This window comes from Dicentrarchus labrax, unplaced genomic scaffold (genome assembly GCF_905237075.1).
Source record: "Dicentrarchus labrax unplaced genomic scaffold, dlabrax2021, whole genome shotgun sequence".
NCBI lineage: Eukaryota > Metazoa > Chordata > Actinopteri > Moronidae > Dicentrarchus > Dicentrarchus labrax.
In genome coordinates, this window is record NW_026136703.1 from 3,211,205 (window position 1) to 3,219,511 (window position 8,307).

The 8,307-nt window shown below is 46.4% G+C and overlaps 1 long non-coding RNA gene across 2 annotated transcripts; it reads left to right on the forward strand.

Moving 5' to 3' along the window:
* The first annotated feature begins 258 nt into the window (after window positions 1-258).
* LOC127354498 (uncharacterized) lies at window positions 259-2,935 on the forward strand. Of its 2 annotated transcripts, none has more exons than XR_007881559.1 (3): window positions 259-360; window positions 2,571-2,679; window positions 2,789-2,935. It is a non-coding gene; the product is annotated as an uncharacterized LOC127354498 (long non-coding RNA). The 2 variants fall into 2 exon arrangements; XR_007881561.1 differs by having other exon boundaries at window positions 259-355.
* Window positions 2,936-8,307: the final 5,372 nt, after the last annotated feature.

Here is an 8,307-nt window from a genome sequence, read left to right on the forward strand (position 1 = left end):
AACACAACAGACGTGAACCCCCCCGCCCACACCCTCTACATGGTAAACACACTAGTTCTGTACTACACATACACACTACTGTAAGTAGTTTACAATGGCTGGACTGTTCTGTATTTCTGTTAAAGGGAGCCCTGCTCATCTGCCATTCACTTCTATGAACTCAACGTTGTCATGTAATTTCTTCCATTCTTCTGAGAGTCACTCCTGGAGTGATGCCTCTTGTTTTCAGTTCAGGAGTATTTTTGGGTGTGGAGTGTGTTCTGTCTGGAAGAGGAGGAGCCAGTGTGCCAGCAGTGTCAGACAGAGGAGCACAAAGAGCACCAGTGCTGCTCTATACAGGAGGCTGTCCTCGACTGTAAGGTCAGACACAAGAGCTGAATAGTTAGGCAACGCTGCACCAACATATATTTTAAAGGGACACTCCGCCTATTAGACACAGGACAATCTGTTTACTCATCTTGAGAAGTACTTCTCAGGAATTGATGAAAAATCATAGTTAAGAACTGAAGGTGCAGATGTGGGTGTTTATCTGGAGCATGACCCATACTGGGGACTACAAAGTCAATTAATTAAATCAAATCAGTCAATTCAGAAATGACAAACTCCAAAATACCATCAACAATACCTGAACATACCTACATAATGACTTCATTGTCCCTATTGGGCCAGATGTAAAGTTTAACACTGTTAGGGAAACTAGAGTTAGAGATCAGTTGGTTCATCACTACGACAGATTACTTTCCAATTAAACGTTTGATCCACTGCGTAAAAATATTTATTAGTATAGTTAAGGTGTTCACATGTTTAGAAGAATTTTCTATCCTCTTTCTAAATAACCATCACACTTTAATCTAGTAAAACTGAATTGTGTATATCATTATGCTTTCCTCGTGATTTTGTCAGACACATTTACTGAAGCTTTTGCTGCTGTTTTTCAGGATCCGATGTGACGCATACTGCCCCAAACACATACTGCACCTGCAGCTTGTCATTTGTGTGCAATGAGGAGGTGTACCTCTCCCCTCACTGCATAAACATTTAAGAGAGGAGGAGACATGTTAACAGAGGGTAATTATGTATTCAATTTGCAAATGATCCGACTCTGAAGATTAGGTTTGAACAGGATCACAAGAGCCACAATTATAGCAGGTTGTACTGTCTGTTGCATGCAAGTTGTGTAGAGTTTTAAAGCTTAATCCTTGTGTACACAGTTTTACTAAAACATCACCTCACATTTGACACATATCACCTAGGGCTGCACAAATAATCTAAATCTTATTGAAATTGCAATATGGCCAAGTACAATATACAAATCGCAGAAGCAGCAGTTCTTTGATAACAGCATTATAATGAAGTACTGAAGAGCTGCAGCGATGTCAAGGTCTACAAATCTTGTTTGTTAGTTTTTTTCAGTGAAAATGAAATGAAAAAATTATGATGTAAAAATTATCATTCCCACTAAATGTCAATCATAATGAATCATAATATCAGAGAACTCACGTTTGAAATGTTTATTACAGCAGTATAGCATATTTAGATTTTGGCGTCTATGCTCCGACCTCATCACTCCCCACTCATATATTTACATAGAGATATTGGTGAGTGATGGGCAAATACCTTAACCCCCAAAACAGCATGGACTGGAACCTGACGCTATTTAGTGACGAAACTGCTATGTGTGACCTTGGCTTGGCACCTTGGCCGCCGTGTGGCCATTCCCCTGAAGCACCTTGGCCCCAGCGGAATACACTACCTAGTGAACTGCTATTTGTGTGTTTTGCCATATGGCTATTCCCTATGAGTACCTCAAGCCATGAGGGAATATACTACTTAGCAAACATTATGCAGGAACATATAGCAAAGATATAGATACTCTAAACCCAGCAACCACCTGATATGCAAATATATGATTAATTCAATTCAATTTGTATAGCGTCAATTCATAACAGAAGTTATCTCATGACACTTTCAAATAGAGCACGTCTAGACCGAACTCCTTATAACATTTACAGAGACCCAACAGTACCACCATGAGCAAGCACTTGGCGACGGGGGCAAGGAAAAACTTCCTTTTAAGAGGCAGAAACCTAGGACAGACCCCAGCTCTAGGTGGGTGGTCGTCTGCCTCGACCAGTTGGGGTGTCAGCAGATAAATATTTTAAAAGCATTAAGGGGAGCAGAAGCTCATGAGTTTTTGCACAATCAAAATTCCTTCTTGTGGAGCCTGACACAGCCTTGGTAGATTGGTTGATGCAGGCAGATGACAGCTGCGGTCGTAGCTGCACCAATCGGAGGTAGGGAAAGAACAGTGTTCGCGTTAAGCCGCAGCTCAGCAGAGGTCACACATCTTAAGCAGACCCGGGATCTCGTCCTGGGTTGCAACCAACGACGATGAACAAGGGAGCCAACCAATGGGTTGGAACGATGATGCTGGGATTTCATAATAGAGGAGAGAGTGTCACAGTTGATGCTGTGACACTTGGGGGTGTGTTCCTACTTTTTTGTTTCTCCTGTGGTTCTGTGTGTGTGTGTGTGTGTGTGTGTGTGTGTGTGTTAGTTATGCCTGGCAGTGAGCTGATCACCTGGTGGAGTCGCACACCTGCTGGCAATCCTCATCAGTGCCTGGCCTTAAGAAGTGGGGTTTCCTGAGACTCGTCGCCAGATTATTCCTTACCCATGGTTGAGTACTTCAGGCCAATTTAGTCTCTAGAGTTTTTGGTTAGTTTTAGAGTGAGTTTCTCTGTCAAGACCAGAACTAAAGCTTTGTGTTTTTTCTCTCCTTTCCAAGATTCCTGAGTGTTTTGTGTTGCCTGGAGGATCTTTTGGAGCGCTGGTTGCCACTGTTCAGGACCTGCCTGCCCCTGCTCCCACCTGCCCTTTTCAAGCACAGTTCCACTTCTACTCAGTTCTTTGTGAATAAAACCCTTGACCTCAACCTGCCTAGAGTGATCTGAATCCGCACCCTGGTCCACAGTCCTACCAAACACAACAGAGAGGACAAAATTTAGTGTTAGTCTTAGCAATAAAATTTGAGTGCCTTGTTGAGATCTACCAGTTTGTGAGTGCTTAAAGAATATTGAGTACATGTGATGTGATCTTCTAAGGTTAAATCAGAGAAGGGAAGATCATGCTGAGGATTAAGATGAGATCTGCATGCATATTCACACCTGAGAAACCCGTAAAAGCTATTAACAGAACTTCTTCCAACATTACATAAATATAAGTGAAAACCATTAATGCACCAGTGAATTGTGTGAGGAGTCTTAACGTTGCCTTGAGGATGCGCCTTTTAAAGCCATTGAAGAGCAGCTGAGTGGAGGATTTCCCAGAAGACTCTGGGATGCTGGATCTTTACATCGAATGTGAAACTGAATCCCTGCTAGCATAGCTTTGATACTTTGCATTGAAGATGATAGAATCAAGTAGAAAAAAAAAAAATGCACAAAATGTGAATTATTTCCACTATAGCAGCTCACAAAACACCATAGTGCTTCTGTGGCGGCTGTGGCTCAGAGGCAGAGCGGGTCGTTCCTAAATCGGAAGGTTGTGGGCTGATCCCCAGCCCCTGGTGCCACATGTCGAAGTGTCCTTGAGCAAGATACTGAACCCCAAATTGCTCCCGATGCCATGCATCGGTGTGTGAATGTGTTTGAAACCATCCGCTGCCCCAAACGACAGTTGGGTAGTGTTCATAAAGAACAGTGAATTTAGAACTGGTTTTAAGGGACTGAATTTCTGTCGTCTGCAAACCACTCATGAGAACCCCCAAAACCAACAGAGGCGCTGCATCAGTCAAAACTAGGGGGAATCTGCAAATTTTTTTTTAAAAATGCTGGTCCATCATCACATAAAAGACTAGAACTGCATATCTGAGTAACAGCCTTAGTCTAAGACACAGTATCTTAAGATTTTAACAGATTTAGCCAGAACCAGCAACGTGATATGAACGACCTTGAGGGAGAATGCGCATAGCGAAGTTAGAGAAACTCTTCTAGAGAGAATGGGGGCGGCAGACCAGATTTGATGGCTCTTCTGATGCGAGACAGCTTGTCTTGTTGCAAAGATGCTTGCATGAGCACACTATCAAGGGTTATGCTACAAAATTCGAAACGCGTAGAAGGGACTATAGTTTCCCTTCAGAATGCGGTACCCCTAACTCCTGGTAAACTTTCACCCTTAGCGTGTGTGGCGGGGGCTGCAAAATGTGGAGCTCTCAATGTGAATCTTAGGTTGCACGACAACGCCACCTTGGGAATTGCACCCAAGGAATTATTTTACACTGATCAAAAACAGGTTTGTTCCATTCCACAGGCAAGACACATGGTTCCCAGTTTACAAAAATACTTTATTTAATAAATATATATATCATTAAAAAATAGCATTCATCCCAATAAATGAAAAGGGGAGCCTAATCAGGGGCTGAGACCTACTGGTGGGGAAAGAGCAGGTGAAGGGGACTCAACAAAATTAAATTAAAGAAAAAGGGTTCACCCAGACACACGTGGCAGTCACACACTGTGGTATCACCAAATCCAAGGAAGCACAGCACACAAGAAGGAGGGACACCACCACCCACGTCACCAGCACCACCACCAGCCTGCAGCCACTGAGAAGGGAAAACAAAAGTTACAATGGAAGTAATTAACACAAAATGTACCAAAAATATACAACATAAAGCAGGAAATAGTTAACCAAATAAGCTTAACAAGCAAGTTACTTAATCAAAACAATAAAGTATAACAAAACAATACAAAACGAAGGGATTAACTCCTCACCATCGTTCAGCTAAAATAAAAAGGGATGAACAGGTCACCTGTAGATTTCGGCCAGCTGACGAGCATTCCCTGTCAATAAACATACAATTAGCATAGCTAAACTACATTAATCAAAGCTTTTGAGAGTTAGATTTAAGGTAGCATACCTGTATTCAAAGTCAAACCTGCACAGGGAGAGGGAGAGAGAGAGAGAGACCCACACGGCAGCAGACATCTACCTGTGACCACACTAGCGTTAGCTACAGGATAGCATTCGGCGTAACAGAGAGAGAGGACACTTACCACCGCTAGAGAGAACCAGGGTCTAAACGGAGCATGGAGCACAAAGCACGGGGCACTCGGTCGCTGCTCTGCAGTGGAAACACGCAGGCTTTAAGCAACAGGACACAGTAACAGGTGAAACAAAGCAGTAGCCGCAGCAGTGGCATGGAGCATTACCTGCACAGGCAAACACCTGACCCGGAAATGATGAAATGACGTTAGTGAGCGCGCGAGAAGGAGGGCCGTACTTATATACTGCCGCCCTAGTGGTCAGCAGGCGCAATTAACTGCAGCATGACAGCCCTATTTCTATGCTGCTACATTCTACCCCGCCTCCTTGGATCATCGTCCCGACGATCAACAAAGTAAGGCTAGTACAACAAGCTAACTTCAAGGTCTAAACAAGGCAGAGACTGAGTTGGACACAGAAGCAGGAGGATTAGCAGCACAAGCATCTCCAGCAGACCGTGGGAAATGATGCACATTTGAATGCTGACCAGCCGTTTGACGTGTGGTCCGGCGTGGGCCCATGTTACTGGAACCAGGACAAGTGACAGATGGAAGGGCTGGAGATGTTAATGCTCCTGACACAGCTGCAGGCACTTGAGACACAGCTGATCTGGTGGAGGGCATGGCAGAAGTGGCCATATGAAATGGTTGGTCTAAGATCAACAAATCATACTCAAATGAAGGCTCCTCTGCTGGGGGTGATTCCTCCCCAGAGGTCGAGTTATGAGAAGAGGCATGACCAGGTGAGTCCACCATTACAACAGCCTTCAGCATAGTGCGGTGGACCTGTCTGACTTTGGTCTCGTTGTCCATTGGCGCAATAGTATACACCGCGCCGCCTTCTTTAGGCATTCTCAACACACGATACTTCACAGAACTCCACCGATCCCGGGTCTTCTGGGGCCCCCTAGCACTTAAGTCACGCAAATACACGAGCTGCCCTCCCTGCAATGGCAGATCTCTGACATGCTGATCGTGAACTCGCTTCCGCCGATCAGCAGCATGTTTCAAGCGCTCTCGTGCTCCTTCAAATGCTACATGCAAACGGGCTTGGTGCTCTTGAACCCACTCATGGATAGAGCCACCGACAGGACTCTCAACTCGACCCAACAAGAAATCAATGGGCAGTCTGGGTTCCTGCCCGAACATCAGGAAAAAGGGTGACTCTCCAGTTGACTGGTGGGGAGTTGTGTTATAACAATACAACACCTGAGGCAGACACACATGCCAATCCCTTTTCTGGGACACTGGCAAGGTACGCAGCAAGTTGTGGAGCGTCCGGTTAAAACGCTCGCACTGACCATTTCCTTCCGGATGGTATGGGGTAGTGCGTGATTTTACAATCCCATACAGGTCACACAACTGCTGAATGAGGGTGCTTTCAAAGTTACGGCCCTGGTCAGAATGCAAACGAGCAGGGACGCCAAACTTATAAAACCACTCCGAGACCAAAACCCTGGCCACAGTAGCAGCACGCTGATCCCGAGTAGGGATAGCCACAGTGTACATACTAAAAACATCTGTAAGCACCAAAACATTCTCTAAACCATTCTGGGCTGGTTCTAGAGTCGTGTAATCGATGGCAAGGATTTCATTAGGGCGGGAAGCCAAAAGATGCCCCATAAAGCTATGTGCTTTTGGGTGCACATCTTTGGCCACTTGACACCGCTCACATCTCTGACACCATTGAGCCACCTCGGAAGACATACCGGGCCAGTAGCATCGGGACCAAAGGAGCGCCAATGTTCACTCCACCCCCTGGTGACCATGCTCCTGGTGCACCTGGGTCAGAACCTGATCTATCCATGCTTTTGGCAACAACAACTGAAACATGGCTTCGGCGCCATCAGGACGACACACCTTTCGGTACAGGACACCGTCCCTCTCCAGTAGGCGATCCCACTGCCTGAGCAACACCAGCGTGGGCTGGGAGAGCCGTGCCCGCTCCTCACAACTGGGACGCTGGTTCTCCCTCCAAAAAGGCAACAGTTCTTGTATCACAGGGTCAGACTGCTGAGCGAGATGGAGTTCGGAACAAGTGTGCTGGGGCAAGGCGGCAATGGCAGCCTGGGTCGCCTCTGCCTTTCCCAACCCCAGAGCTTGCTGCAAAGACTTGGGCATCACGGTGCCTGGAAGCATCGCAGCGACATCCTGGGGACCAGGTGGATGCTGACGGGAGAGAGCATCTGCATTAGTGTTGCTCTTCCCTGATCGGTACTTTATCTCAAAGTCAAAAGAAGCTAACTGGGCGGCCCACCTCTGCTCAGTAGCAGCCAGCTTAGCCGAAGACAAATGACTAAGGGGGTTGTTATCAGTGTACACCACACATTTGTTACCCAACAAGTACCCTCGAAATTTCTCTGTCATGGCCCACTTAAGGGCCAAAAACTCGAGTTTCATGGAGCTGTAGTTTACCATGTTCCTCTCGGTGGGTTGCAGGCCCCTGCTAGCATAGGCTATAGGCCTCACCTTGCCTGCCTGAGCCTGAGAAAGGACTGCACCCAAGCCACCATGGCTTGCATCAACTTCCAGGATGAAGGGAAGAGAAAAGTCTGCATAAGCCAACACCGGTGCCATGGTGAGCTTAGCTTTCAGTGTTTCAAAGCTCTGGTTACACTCATCATTCCAACACCTAGACAGCCGCTGCTCAGTCTTCTTGTTGGTCACAGTCAGCCACAACACTATGCAGAGGAGCTGCCAGTTTGGCAAATCCTTCCACGAAGCGCCGATAATAACTGGCAAAACCAAGAAAGGAACGAAGCTCTGAGGCAGTAGTGGGAATCGGCCAATTGGCAACCACTTCAATCTTGCCTGGATCTGTGGAGACACCGTCGGCCAAAATCACATGGCCCAAATAGTTCACCTCTTTGCGAAAGAATGAGCACTTGCTGAGCTTGGCCTTGAGTCCCTCATGCTGAAGTCTTTCCAGCACCACCTGGAGCCTCTCCACATGCTGTTCCACAGTAGAGGAAAACACAACAATATCATCCAGATATAACCGCAAGGACTGACACTGCTGGTCACCGAAGATGCGTTGCATTTACCGCGGGGCGCGTTACAGAGCCCAAAAGGCATTCTGTTCCATTCGAACAAACCAAAAGGGGTGCAAAAAGCAGTCTTCGGCCGGTCAGCCTCAGTGACTGGCACCTGGTGATAACCACTGGTCAAGTCCAGGGTTGTGAACCAGCAAGCACCAGACAATGCATCCAACGACTCCTCTATACGTGGCAGAGGAAAGGCATCTCTTCGGGTCTTACTATTG